Raw genomic sequence first — 15,896 nt, 5'->3', positions numbered from 1 at the left:
CTTGTGCAAAAAATAATTCCTGAAGGAATCTGAGACCAGAGAGAGGACAATGTCCTCACCCTGAATACTTATTCCAAGACATTTGTATGGATTTTATTGAACAAGTGTGAGGGAAAAAGTCCGGCCTTGTTATTATGGATGCTTTCAGCAGGTGGATTGAAGCTGTCCACCCTGATACATTAATGGTACCGAAGGCCCTTCTAAAGGAAATCATACCCAGATTTGGTGTTCCAGAAAATATATAGTAAACTAAGTAAAGTTATTATTACCTAAAAACATTGTCAATTGAGTTGGGAAACCGCTGTGACTGTCATCATCAGTCAGCCGGACTGGTTGGGAGACACAGTGGGAGCTTGAAAAATAGGTTGACAAAGACCATGCAGGAAACAGGAAAAATTGGTTGAACTGTCTCCTATTGGTTGTACTAAATATGTATGTCACACGGACTTCGGTAGTGCTGACAGGCTTTGAAGTCATATACGGGAGATCTTTTCTGTTACCTCAGCTAAAGCTCTTTAGAAGGATAGATGAGTAAGTTGATTGCACATTAGCAGAATATATGGCTAAGATATTAACTCAAAAAGAAGTTTCTACTCCTAGTTTTGTTCCAGGAAACCAACTAACAAAACCGGAGATCGTATAACCTGCAGACTGGGTCCTTGTGAAGGTGATAAAGAAGAGACACCAGCACCATCCTAAGTGGGAAGGTCCTTACCAAGTCCTGTGGACTTCTCCTACTGCGGTCAAGATTCTTGGGTCCATTGCTCACACTGTAAACTTGTCAGACAGGTAGGGACAGAGTAGGATCTGACTTGCTTGTCAAAGTCCAGCTACAAAGGGAGGTTTTCCATAAGGGAAAGCTTGTCTCAAACTGGTGAAGTCTCCCATTCATCCCCCTACCCGGACAAGACGGTCAGATCTAGGATGTGTACATCAGGGTTAGTCACATGTATATTCTTTGTGACCTTAGTGATGGGAGATTGGAGGGTAATAGACCCAGCAGGAGAGGAAAGTCCAGGGTGGTAGAATGGTTTCAGATTTAAGACTTTCAATCTTACTTTTGAAATTGGGCATGAGGCCGCCATGTTACTGGATTTCTGTCTGTTGTGTAAATGATACAGAGATAGGGAACAAGCTGTGAAACTAGCAGAGTCTGATAAGTATGTTTGTGTTATGAGCTCTAATAGCAGAGGGGATGTATGTGTGTGACTGGAGTACAGCAGCATGGACAATTGCAGCCTGAGACTATAGGTATAAGCCTTACGGCTACATAGATTTAAAGCCTGATTCTCCATTAGGAAAAAGGAGATCCCCTTACACAAATAAGAATAATTGTAATCAGCTACTGAGAACAGTCTTCAGATCAAATGTGCAATGTGTCCTTATTGGTAACTTATAGGCCTAACTCTTATATATTATAACAAATAGAGAGTGAAAATTGTATATCGCTGTCAATGTCTTTTTAGTCTTGACAAACAAGGAGTAGGCCCCACCCACAGCACACAGTCCTGAGGTGGGGAGATAAGCTGTTAACATGAGGGTTGTTGTGGAATATGGTTGTGGTTTTGAGATAAGAAGGGGCCACTAGGAGACCCTGAATGTGTCCTTTGACAGATGGGTCGTATTGGATGATAAACTTAGTTTAAAATTTGGTACAAGAAATGTGTAATGAGAGGAAATATTTAATTTGGCTAAAGTAGAAATACATTTATAAAAAAACACTGTATTTCCAGAAGTAACCGTCCTTGTGGGAAGCCATGAGGTCGCTTTTCTTGTTGATTCAGGAGCCACTAGAACCTTAGTACATCCAGAAGAGATACCGACTATTGGACTGTCTGCTGCCTGCATAGTGGTAAAAGGAGCAAGTGGTAAGACACAGAGAGCCATTGTCTACGCTTGTGGAGACACCGGGCCCTCAGCACAGGTAAAAGTGCAGTTGCACAAATTATATTATCAGCTGTGTGGGAGGGATATGATGCAAGCCCTGAGCCTGGGAATAATTCCTACTGCTGCAGGACTATAGGTGAAATCCATGGCTGAGACAATGGTGCTCCAGGGGTATGGGGAATCCAGATACTATTACAGTCTAGATCTAATAACTGCAGGACTATCCTTTATTACTGAGTCCTTCATCGAGGAATCAATAGATAAAGGTATACAAATGTAGATTTTCACACACCTGAAGAACTACACTGCTCCATGTACTACAGGTATTTCAGGGGTCCTGATATAAAATATGGGAATTTTCATGCTCTAGATTGTTCTTTGCATACCATATACTGGAATTATAAAGGGAACTGTGCCGTCAGTTGTAAACTGTCAGGACAAATTAAATTGTTGTTTTTGCTTTTTAGAGGCACCGTGCCACATTTTTCCCTCTCCAGATGTAAAGGTAGATCATGGAAATTCCTTGGTGATTTTGTTGAAGAGTGTAAGGAAAGTAATGATGGGAGGTTTTGGGTGATGGCTCATTTTACAATGCCAGACTGCAGGCATGTTCACAAGTACTAAAGTGGAACACCATTTCTAAACCCAGTGTCCACCTGCAGCGAGGCGGGGGAACGAGTGAGAAATGCTGATCCTTTCCTAGAATTAGAGGAAGAATTGACCACATACCCAGAATCTTTGTGGTCCTCATGACCTGCAGATGTGGGATTGATAGTAGGGGTGATTATATCCTGTCCAGCTCACCTTGTAACACAACCTTGTTTCCAGTAGGGAGGGCGCCCCCATCTGTAAAAGAGGCTGTGATTCCAAGAGCCCCCACAGTGCCAGACGTCCATACACTGCTGAATGACTGGAGGCCGGAACATAAGGTCTTTACAGTGATGTCAGTAATGTCTCCTTCAGCATCCTGGTACATCCAGATAGCCAGGTTTGGTTTGTATTCACATATAAGGGGAGCAGGTATACATTCACCAGTATCCTACAAGGGTACTGTGAATCACCCACTATTGTTTTCCAGGTAAAATCGGCTAACCTAGCTCAATGTGAGTCACCAGAAGGTAGCCAGATGCTCTTATATGTGGATGACATGCTATTGGCATTAAAAGAAAAAAAGAAAAAAAAAAAATTGGTAACAAAAGGGGTTATTTTTAAAGATGACCTATATGTATGAACTGCCCAGTGACCTCCTAAGATATGTCATAGTATTGAGCCATGGCATAAGCTATGTCTCAACAGGAGGGATGGTAGAGGTCATATCTTACGTATTTATGATGTATGGCTTTACTAACTATTATAAATTTTTGTTTAATCTGCATTACTTGTGCAAAAAATAATTCCTGAAGGAATCTGAGACCAGAGAGAGGACAATGTCCTCACCCTGAATACTTATTCCAAGACATTTGTATGGATTTTATTGAACAAGTGTGAGGGAAAAAGTCCGGCCTTGTTATTATGGATGCTTTCAGCAGGTGGATTGAAGCTGTCCACCCTGATACATTAATGGTACCGAAGGCCCTTCTAAAGGAAATCATACCCAGATTTGGTGTTCCAGAAAATATATAGTAAACTAAGTAATGTTATTATTACCTAAAAACATTGTCAATTGAGTTGGGAAACCGCTGTGCCTGTCATCATCAGTCAGCCGGACTGGTTGGGAGACACAGTGGGAGCTTGAAAAATAGGTTGACAAAGACCATGCAGGAAACAGGAAAAATTGGTTGCACTGTCTCCTATTGGTTGCACTAAATATGTATGTCACACGGACTTCGGTAGTGCTGACAGGCTTTGAAGTCATATACGGGAGATCTTTTCTGTTACCTCAGCTAAAGCTCTTTAGAAGGATAGATGAGTAAGTTGATTGCACATTAGCAGAATATATGGCTAAGATATTAACTCAAAAAGAAGTTTCTACTCCTAGTTTTGTTCCAGGAAACCAACTAACAAAACCGGAGATCGTATAACCTGCAGACTGGGTCCTTGTGAAGGTGATAAAGAAGAGACACCAGCACCATCCTAAGTGGGAAGGTCCTTACCAAGTCCTGTGGACTTCTCCTACTGCGGTCAAGATTCTTGGGTCCATCGCTCACACTGTAAACTTGTCAGACAGGTAGGGACAGAGTAGGATCTGACTTGCTTGTCAAAGTCCAGCTACAAAGGGAGGTTTTCCATAAGGGAAAGCTTGTCTCAAACTGGTGAAGTCTCCCATTCATCCCCCTACCCGGACAAGACGGTCAGATCTAGGATGTGTACATCAGGGTTAGTCACATGTATATTCTTTGTGACCATGGTGATGGGAGATTGGAGGGTAATAGACCCAGCAGGAGAGGAAAGTCCAGGGTGGTAGAATGGTTTCAGATTTAAGACTTTCAAGCTTACTTTTGAAATTGGGCATGAGGCCGCCATGTTACTGGATTTCTGTCTGTTGTGTAAATGATACAGAGACAGGGAACAAGCTGTGAAACTAGCAGAGTCTGATAAGTATGTTTGTGTTATGAGCTCTAATAGCAGAGGGGATGAATGTGTGTGAATGGAGTACAGCAGCATGGACAATTGCAGCCCGAGACTATAGGTATAAGCCTTACGGCTACATAGATTTAAAGCCTGATTCTCCATTAGGAAAAAGGAGATCCCCTTACACAAATAAGAATAATTGTAATCAGCTACTGAGAACTTTTTAAAAAACCCTAAGATGAGGGATCAAAGGTTATAGGAGCTGATATGTCAGGAACAGACCCAATAGGACATTTCTACATAGAAGTTCAGAATAATAGCATACATAGACCCAAGGAAGGTATGTCAGAAAAAAACATAATAGAGTCTATAGGGTTCATAGTTAGATTGTCTAACCTAATTTATGAAGATAAACTAGCTCTAGAGAGAGGCTGTGAGAAGAATGAATGGTTAGAATGGCTTAAATACATTGCAAAAAGGTTTAAAAAAATAAGTTATATAGTAAAACTTATGTCTCCTCAGAAAGGGAAGGAAAATGTAAAATGTTATCATTTTTATATCCTCCACTTGAGAAACCGGATATCCACCACAGGTGATTGCTAATCCTGGTAACTATACTTGTTCTAGTCTTCCAGGTCATGGGCACGACTTCGGAGAGCTCCAAGGCGACTCTTGTAGAGAATGGATCATTGTCTCCCACAGGGCCAAGTACTCAGCCATATGGTCTGACCACACTACCCTGAGAGCGGATGTATGGTGGTTATGCGGTGATAAAAGCATAAGAGCCAGACTACCACATGGTTCCCGAGGGGATTGTGCGGTGGTCCAGCTAATCATGCCGTTCCACCTGTTGTCAACCGGGATATGGCCAAAGGTACGTAGTGAAAGAGACAGAAGCATGAAACTCCCCAAGGATCCTTCCATTCTAGTATCTACAGAGATGACATTGGAGTTCCCAGGGGAGTGACCAACGAGTACAAGGCTAGGATCCAGGTAGCAGCCAGGTGGGAATCCATAATTTGGTGGGTGATTATAAAAATGAATGTAGATTGGATAAACTACTTATACTATAACCAGCAGAGATTTGTTAATTATACCCGAAATGCAGTTAAAGGGATAGCTGAGCAATTAGGACCAACTCCTCTCATGGCTTGGTAGAATAGGATGGCATTAAACAAGTTAGTAGCAGAAAAGGGAGGTGTATATAAAATGTTTGGAGGATTTTTGTTGCACCCTTTATCCCTAATTCAGATCCTGATTGAAGTATCTCCAAAGCTTTTGATGGACTGACTGCCCTGTCTAATGAATTAGCAGAGAACTCTGGATATGACGACATATTCCTGGATTGAAGGATGGTTTGGGAAATGGTCCGGATTATTCATTTCTGCGTTGACATCTCTTACCATCGTGGCCGGAGTGCTGATTGTTTGTGGATGCTGTTGCTATTCTATGTATTAGAGGACTTGTTCACAAAGCTAGGAGGGATAGCTAATACTAGAGAAGAGAGAGGGAGGATTCAAAAAGATTTAAATAAACTGGAGAAGTGGGCAGCAACTAACAGAATGGTTTTTAACAGGGAGAAATGCAAAGTACTACATCTGGGCAATAAAAATGAAAAAAGCATATACAGAATGGGAGGAATAGGGCTAAGTGACAGCATATGAGAAAAAGACTTGTGTATACTAATAGATCACAGACTGAATATGAGTCAACAGTTTGAAGCAGCAGCAAAAAAGGCAAATGCAATTCTAGGATGTATTAACAGAAGCATACAGTCTAGATCACGTGAAGTCATTATTTCCCTCTACTCCTCTTTGGTCAGACCTCATCTGGAATATTGTGTCCAGTTTTGGGCACCACATTTTAAAAAAGACATCAACAAACTGGAGCAAGTTCAGAAAAGAGCGACCAGAATGGTGACCGGTCTGCAAACCCTGTCTTATGAGGAAAGGTTGCAGGATTTGTGAATGTTTAGTTTGCAAAAGACAAGACTGAGAGGAGACTTAATAGCTGTCTACAAATATCTAAAGGGCTGTCACATTGTAGAAGGATCAACTTTATTCTCATTTGCACAAGGAAAGACTAGAAGCAATGGGATGAAACTGAATGGGAGGAGACACAGATTAGATATTAGAAAAAACTTTTTGACAATTAGAGTGATCAATGAGTGGAACAGGCTGCCACGAGAAGTGGTGAGTTCACCTTCAATGGAAGTCTTCAAACAGAGGCTGGACAGACATCTGACTGGGATGATTTAGCGAATCCTGCTTTGAGCAGGGGGTTGGACCAGATGGCCCAGGAGGTCCCTTCCAACTCTACGATTCTATGATTCTATGATTCTATGACTGATTGACTCTGCCATAACAAAACCTATGTATCAAGGAATGGAGACCTTGGAATCCAACGAAAGAATGAAAATTTTTGGACTTAATGATAAATATACATATTACTCTCCCTCTAGATGATATGAAGATCTGTGAAATCTGACAAAAAGAAATCTGTCCCCAATGTGTACAGATACAAGATTTATTACAAGATGAGGGAATGTTATAATAATTGTAATAAAGTCCTTTCTTTTGTGTGCATGGGTGTATGTTTGTATATATATATATATATACCCATGCGTGCATGTATGTATAAGTGTGTATACATGTGTATATATATATATATATATATATATATGTGTGTGTGTATATATATATATATATATATGTATCTATGCACATGACTGCATATATGCCATTTATTTTTGCTTAAGACTTTGAAACTCTTTTCAGCTGACTGTATTGTAAAGACATGGGTGTTACTTTTGGGTGTTACTTTTTGTGAACATTAGCAGGTTTTCCTTGTCTTGCGTGACTTCTCTGTTAACAGAGATAAGGATAGCCCAATGCTAAGCAAATTGTATTTACTATTCTGCAAATGCAATATGTTTCAACACCCTTTGGGTTTTGCTATTTAAACTCTTAAGAATATGTATTGAGTTAGACAGAGGACGGCCCACACCTGGTGTGGTCGTCATTCTCTCTCCATGCCGGCATGTCCAATAAAGAAGCATCTTACTTACTTACTTCTCTTAAAGAAGCATCTTACTTATTCAGGACGATTTCTAATTGGAAGACTGAAACTCCCTTGACATGAACACACTGACAACCCCAACTCACCACAGACCCAGATTTCCAATGCAAAACTGGATTATGAGTTTGCAACCAAGGAAAACCCGGAAGAATAGTATCATGCAAATTATGCAACACCAAAAATTTACAATTTTCTTGGTGGTCTGGGGCAACTCGCATTGTCACCTGGGTCCAAAAATGAGGTTTATTCTACGCCAAGGATCGTCGGTGGGTCTATTCACAAGGAATGGGTCACCCACTCCATCGTAGGGCATTAGCCTAGTCGCAGTGCAGGGTCAGTTTTCCCCTCTCCTTCCCTAGTCCTGTGCTGCAGAACCGTAGCAGTAGCCCCCCCACATCCATTGCTGTGAAGCGTTGGCCTCCTGGAAATCCCATCCCATGCTGGTGCGGCAGGTTCGTCGGTGATCAGGGGTGTGGGGGCTGGGATAAGATCTTGTTGCCGAGATCTCAATCTGTGCATGCGCCAAGCTGACGGCCATTTTCCCAGAGGCCATTTTAGTGGAGGCCACTGCATCGCAGCAATAGGGATGTGAGGGGCTCCAGGCACCACTGTGCACCGCCGAATACTGCCGCAGCAGCCTGAGAAGGGAGTGTGATCATCACCCTGCAGCGTCGGACCACCGCAGGATCCCCCGACTCCTGCTACCGCCACACTACTTGTAAGTATATTCCAACTATAAGATGCACCCCTATTTTCCCCCCACATTTTTTTGGAAAAAAGTGCGTCTTATAGTCCGAAAAAAAATGGTATGTCCCTTATCATGAGCCCCATCATGGCATATACAGTGGAGGAAATAAGTATTTGATCCCTTGCTGATTTGTAAGATTGCCCCCTGACAAAGACATGAACAGTCTATAATTTTTAGCGTAGGTTAATTTTAACATTGAGAGATAGAATGTCAAAAATAAAATCCAGAAAATCACATTGTATAAATTATATAAATTTATCTGCATTTTGCTGTGAGAAATAAGTATTTGATCCCCTGCCAACCATTATGAGTTCTGGCTCCTACAGACCAGTTAGACGCTCCTAATCAACTCGTTACCTGCATTAAAGACGGCCGTCCTACAGGATTCTCCGGTGAAGTGAGAAAGGGAGGTCACGAAGCCGCAAGTGTGCGACTTGCATACATGCGGTCACGAGCCAACTAGACATGCGTGGCCTCACTCAATCACTCAATGAAAATAAATTGAGCAAGGCCAGACATGTCTAGTCAGAATGTGGACAGAAATACACAAATCGCTCGGTTGTGCTCACACTCACTGATGGCACTAGAGAATCCTGACAACAGTGAGCACTGTGAATATTCAGAAGCCTACAGTTACCTGGGGTTACTGCAGACTTTCATCTCAAACTGGACAAGCCCTTTAATTGTAAAATGAAGTACTGTAGCATGCCAATCCTAACAGTGTGTAATATACTGAATGTCAGGATTCAGCTCTGCTTGCTGGTTCCAGCAGTCATCACATGGCCACTTTACTCATATGCGACTTTTATACTTACAGTTAATTCTTCTCTTTTCTCTGCTCTATGTAGAAACAGGAAGTCTCTTTTCCCTGCATCAATCATTCCCCTCTTCAATACCTGACCCAGTTGCTCCGTCCTCCCCCTATGAGGGACTTTTGCAGTGACTTATGTGTCATGCAGGAAAATAAACTTTTTCTATTTCTACTTTTTGCTTAGAAGGATTCAGCTACTCTGTTTCTAATCATGTGATGTCATAGATAAAATGGAGAAGAGAATTAACTGCGTATAAGGGCAAAATGAGCAATTGTCAGTACACAATACTGTATAATATGATGACTGCAATATATTAAGAGGATTAAAACTTTGAGGGGAGGAGAATTGCTTTAATTGGCAACCTATCACTTGGATAACCAACTAATGCAGAGGTACACCCGCTCCCCTCATTCTCCGCTCCCCCCTACATATTTCCCTTTTTAGGTCTTTAACTCTTCTATTCCTATTGATTCTGTTTTGTAATGGTAATGTTGTTAGTTCTAGTCTATCACAAAGATAATATACAAACTGTTTTTGAAGTTTCCTTGATTAGACAAGAATATCTAAATATAAACTGCTCAAAAAATAAAGGGATCACTAAATAATGCAATGTATTGTTTAGTGTTCCATTTATTTTTGTTTTGAGCAGTTTATATGTTGTATAATGAAGGCATACTCAAGCTTTTTGTCCAATGTGATAAAAAGACAATAATTTATTTAAGTATAGATGGTTAATGTCTGTCCGCAGAATATCAAATATGATTGGGCAGTTTTCTGCGGTCCTCTCTGGTTGTCCCAATCAGGCTCGTGGTGGTATGGTTGGTTGTATGGACACGTGGATGATGTTGGTGTCCATGAGCTTCCAATACTTCTGGCAGCATGGGCTCCTAAAAGACAAATAGTATAGATATAATGCAATTACATCTCTATGGAATTAATATCAGGTAAACAGTACCATTACATGGCATGTCTTACTTGTACTGACTATGGCCTAGAGACTGCAAAACGTTACGGTGATAATTACACTATTATCTAAACTAGCGCAGCAGGCGGCATCGGGCGGCACCAAGTCCTATTACTAACAACCCCCCCAACAACGCTTCCTAATAAAACCTGCAGCTTTTATTTATTCCCCTGGCTGGTCGCCTATCAGTCCAGGGGAATTTATTTATTACTGTCCTGAATAAGGAAGCCAATACATGTTAGATAAAAGTATATATATATATACACCTATAGGTATACATACCTAATGCTCGCCGGTGATAACGGCACGACACAAGGGGCACGTCCGATGGTAGAGACGCCATGTGTCTAGGCACACAGTATGAAATGAATGGCCACACATTAAAGAAGTGATGTTGTCTCCTTGTTGAACATCTAAACAAATTGGGCAATTTTCACAGTCATACTGTGTGCTGCTCCTCGAGGGTGCGGCCACTGGGGTGTCATTGTGGGCCGGCTCTGTCCTCTGTGATTCGCTGTCCGATTCATTGTCATCATTATCATCACTGTGCATTGTCACTGTAATGAGCTCTCTATACATGTAGATCTCTATCCTCATTCTATTGTACTGAGTTCTGATATGATGTACAAAAGTGAGTGGAGGTGTTATTGTGGTTGAGTGTCCATCCCGTCTTCGAAATACTTCAATGCTGATATTAAAGGGTCCTGAAAAGCAAATAGTGCAGATATTATCAATGTATGAAATATCTCTATGGAAATGTGACATTATGTAAATGGTAACATTGCATTAGCTCGCATGTGTTGCTTGTCCATGACCCAAAGACTGCAAAATACCGGCAGAATTGTCATATAAGGAGATCACAATTCTTGATTAGGATAATTTATTTTGTGCAGTTTAGGTCACCTTAAAGTCAAGATTATTTGTATTTAAAGAGAATTTGTCTGCAGGTTTTTTGTTATGATATGAGAGCAGTTAAATGTAGGGGCAGAGAACCTGATTGCAGTAAAGTAATATTTACTGGCTGCTTGGTGCAGTTTTAAGAAAATATCTAATTTCTCTGCTGATTATACTGAAACTACAGAGCAAGCTACTGAGCAAGTGACACATCGCTGTAATCAGGGTCTCTGCCCCTACAGTATGCGGCTCCCAGATTATATAGCAAAAACCTGCTGACTGATTCCGTTTACTTATGAAGGAGGAGAGAGGAAGCAAGAGTTCATTAATTCCAAGAAAATTAAACATTTGTGATGGAAGAGTTGTTGTTGTTGGAACAAACCATTGGGTAAATGTGCCATGGTTACCTAGTAAGTCAGCGATGTTTTCCCGTGTGTAGTTTCTTATATAGCGCTTGTGTATATTCACTATATGGTGAATATATGGCTGTAATATTGGTTATATTGGTGCTTGTGTAGTGGCAGCCTGACTATATGATTTGGATTTTCAGTGTTCCCTTTTATTTTTCTGTTGATGGAGTTACTAACATATTTAAAGGTTGAAGCGAATCTGCAAAATATTATATGGCTACAAAGCCCTATCAGATTAGCAATACCTTCTACTGATGCGTTTAGTTATCCATTATGGAGGAATTAATCAAAAACAATGTTTCTTATGCCACCCTTGATCAAAAGTTCACTGGAGGAAGAGGCACCAAATTCATTAAGAGATCCTATTTTACAGGCTGCTTGTGTGCCAAAACCAGAAATCTACTCCAGATCATAAATATTTTATTTATTCATTATATATTTATCATATTTAGCTTTTGTAGGTTTCATATCCCTTTTAATAAACTTAGGGGGTACCCAAAAGAAACAGGAACTGTCTTCTGCGGGGCGAGACACTTGTAGTAGGGGCTTCTGCCGCTAGATGAATATTCGGGGAACCCTTCTGAGTCAGTCTGCCAGCTCTCCAGAGGATGACTCCTGTTTCTTTTGGGCACCTCCTCATAGTTTGAGATTTAATTAGAGGGTAATAGGGAATGGTTTAGTTGGGATATTTGGTTTTCAGATGTAAAAAGGCAATGGTTGAAATTACCTGAATTTTGAAATCTGAATGTTCTCCTGTCTGTCCTCCTGTTTCTCCTCCTGTTTCTCCTCCTGTTTCTCCTCCTGTTTCTCCTCCTACTTGGCATGACGTCAATGTGTCTCTGCTTTAAAGTCCTTGTGAAAATCCGAAAAAATCCAGCAAGGGAGTCAAAACTCTGTGATGCAAAAGTGTATCACTGAGAAATGGCAGCGGAATGCTGGTGTGGAAGGGTTTTATGCTGAGAATTCTACGGGTCACAATCACCAAAGTTCCGATTGTCAGGGCGACATCTCTGACATCAGACTCAGTGTACATTGATACTATGGTATTATAACATTATTATATTATTTTTATATTATTATTATAACAAGTCAAACATAGAGGGCCTTTGTGGCATTTCCATCTACAGTCATATGTTAAAGTTTGGGCACCCCTATTAATGATAACCTTTTTTCTTTATACCAATTTTGGTTTTTGCAGCAGCTATTTCAGTTTCATATATCTAATAACTGATGGACTCAGTTATATTTCTGGATTTAAATGAGGTTTATTGTACTAACAGAAAATTTGCAATCTGCATTTAAACAAAATTTGACCGGTGCAAAAGTATGGGCACCTCAACATAAAAGTGACATTAATATTTTGTAGATCCTCCTTTTGCAAAAATAACAGCCTCTAGTCGCTTCCTGTAGCTATTACTGAGTTCCTGGATCCTGGATGAAGGTATTTGTGACCATTCCTGTTTACAAAACAATTCCAGTTCAGTTAAGTTTGATGGTCGCCGAGCATGGACAGCCCGCTACGAATCATCCCACAGATGTTCAATGATATTCAGGTCTGGGGACTGGGATGGTCATTCCAGAACATTGTAATTGTTCCTCTGCATGAATGCCTGAGTAGATTTGGAGCGGTGTTTTGGATCATTGTCTTGCTGAAATATCCATCCCCTGCGTAACTTCAAATTCGTCACTGATTCTTGCACATTATTGTCAAGAATCTGCTGATACTGAGTTGAATCCATGCGACCCTCAACTTTAACAAGATTCCCGGTGCCGGCATTGGCCACACAGCCCCAAAGCATGATGGAACCTCCACCAAATTTTACTGTGGGTAGCAAGTGTTTTTCTTGGAATGCTGTGTTTTTTAGCCTCCATGCATAACGCCTTTTTGTATGACCAAACAACTCAATCTTTGTTTCATCAGTCCACAGGATCTTCTTCCAAAATGTAACTGGCTTGTCCAAATGTGCTATTGCATACCTCAGGTGACTGTTTGTGGCGTGCTTGCAGAAATGGCTTCTTTTGCATCACTCTCCCATACAGCTTCTCCTTGTGCAAAGTGTATTGTTGACCGATGCAAGATGATGCTGCAGGTCTTTGGAGGTGGTCTGTGGATTGTCCTTGACTGTTCTCACCATTCTTCTTCTCTGCCTTTCTGATAGTTTTCTTGGCCTGCCACTTCTGGGCTTAACAAGAACTGTACCTGTGTTCTTCCATTTCCTTACTATGTTCCTCACAGTGGAAACTGACAGGTTAAATCTCTGAGACAACTTTTTGTATCCTTCCCCTGAAAAGCTATGTTGAATAATCTTTGTTTTCAGAGTTGTTTGAGAGTTGTTTTGAGGAGCCCATGATGCCACTCTTCATAGGAGAATCAAATAGGAGAACTACTTGCAAGTGGCCACCTTAAATACCTTTTCTCATGATTTGATACACCTGGCTATGAAGTTCAAAGCTCAATGAGGTTACAAAACCAATTTAGTGCTTCAGGAAGTCAGTAAAAAGTAGTTAGGAGTGTTCAAATCAAGAAAATGATAAGAGTGCCCATACTTTTGCACCGGTCAAATTTTGTTTAAATGCAGATTGCACATTTTCTGTTAGTACAATAAACCTCATTTGAATCCAGAGATATAACTGAGTCCATCAGTTATTAGATATATGAAACTGAAATAGCTGTTGCAAAAAAGCAAAATTGTTATAAAGAAAAAAAGGTAACATTAGTAGGGGTGCCCAAACTTTAACATATGACTGTAATAAATAAAAAAATACTAATTTGTAAATTCTTAAAAACGAGCAAATCCATGTGAAAGTGAAATAAAAACTGACGCATTTCTGGTGCAAACAGGCGTCCTTAGTAGTGTTGAGCATTCCTATACTGCAAATATCGGGTATCGGCCGATATTCACGGTATCGGAATTCCGATACTTTTAGCATATCGAATACCGGAATCGGAAGTTCCCATAATGCTATGAGCCAGTTTGATTTGATTCAGCCAATGAGGAATCCTAAGAAGTGTGGGCACATCCTGTTAGGCATGTAGGCATGTTAAGTAATGGTATGGCTGTGATTGGCTGCTGAAATGATGTCATGATGCACTATAAAAGACGCCGCCTCCACAATTTTGGGTTCACTCTGCTGTGAATTCAGTTAGGGACAGGACGCTGCTCTTCTGACTCTGAGGGACAGTTAGAGATAGCGATTTGCTATATTGTGCTTTACCCAGGCTACTTTAGCAACCCCTGTGTGAAGCTTTCTTTTGTCTTGCAGCGCTGTTCACAGCTGTCTACAAGGTCTGTGTGTGAGTGCAGCTCACGCTGCAGTGTGTTCAGCTCACGCTGCAGTGTGTTCTGCAACACCTCTGGTTGTAGGTCGCTCAGCGTGCGTCACTGCCTCATACATATTTTTTTTTTTTATTGCTGCTCAGTTTTACTGATTTCTCCTATTAGTGTGCATCCATCCGTATCCATCTACATTGGTTGCAAACACTATATAGGAGTAGATAGCGGAGCCTTTCTGCAGCCTTTCAGTGCTAGTGTACAGTTCTCTGCACTGTTCACGGCTGTCTGTGAGGTCTTTGTGTGTGAGTGCAGCTCAGCTGTAGTGTGTTCTGCAGCCACCTCTGGTTGTAGTCCGCTCAGCGTGCGTCACTGCCTCATACATTGTCCTTTTTTGCTGTAGTGCTGCTTATTTTTCCTGAATTTCTCCTATTCGTGTGCTTCCATCCATATCCAGCTAGATTGGTTGTGGGTCGCCCTCCCAGGGCTGTGGGGTACTCGGTACCGGGCCGGTCTCTCAGAGGGGATTGTCTCAGCAGCGGTGACCCGGTCCGTGGCCCTGGGCACCCATGCAAAACGGGTTGAGTTGGGAATAAAGTTTATAAGTGATTCATGACACCACCTGTGGTGTTCGGCAAGGGAGGTGTTAAGCCGACGCTGCAGACAGATCCTCTGGGACAGATGGTGTGGTGCAGCAGTGATGTTATAGCCCTCCACAGGCAGGGCTGTTGGTCCCAGGGCAGTGTAGCGGAATGTTTAGGAAGAGGGTGCAGTGTTTGGCACAGGGATGTAGCAGTGCTGAGGATGTTGCAGGAAGGAGGCAAGGACACAACAGGGTGCAGTTTCTTTACCTTTACTTGGCAAATGCAGTCCAGGGTCCTGATTACAGATGGCAAAGGAGCAGGCTAGCCTGGAAGCAACTCAGGGATCTCTATCAAATGGGATGTGTAGTCTCCTTCCTAGCGCTGGCTTGAGGGACATCCAGTACTGTGTTACACTAAAGTTCCTCCTTATCTTCTCTTAGAACTACCTCGTATGGCAGACAGCTGTAGCCCTCAATCTCTCTTGGCTCACCCATCGCTGTTGTGCCTCCGAGTCTTAGTTGGGAATAGAGCATTTACAGCTTCCTATTCCTCTGGTTTCTGTTGCAGGACATTCAGTATCCATACAACTGTGGAGACCAGGCTCCAGATCATGCGCTCTCACTGGGAGGGAGCTCTCTATCCTCAGCTCAATCTCCAGCTTCTCCCCACATGTCTACCCTCATTGCCCTCACACTAACTCCTCATTTCCCTTCCTGACCCTCAGAGAGCACTCCTC

Source organism: Dendrobates tinctorius, unplaced genomic scaffold, assembly GCF_039654945.1.
Source record: "Dendrobates tinctorius isolate UK_male_01 unplaced genomic scaffold, ASM3965494v1 ptg000029l, whole genome shotgun sequence".
NCBI lineage: Eukaryota > Metazoa > Chordata > Amphibia > Anura > Dendrobatidae > Dendrobates > Dendrobates tinctorius.
This window is presented reverse-complemented; position numbering follows the sequence as displayed.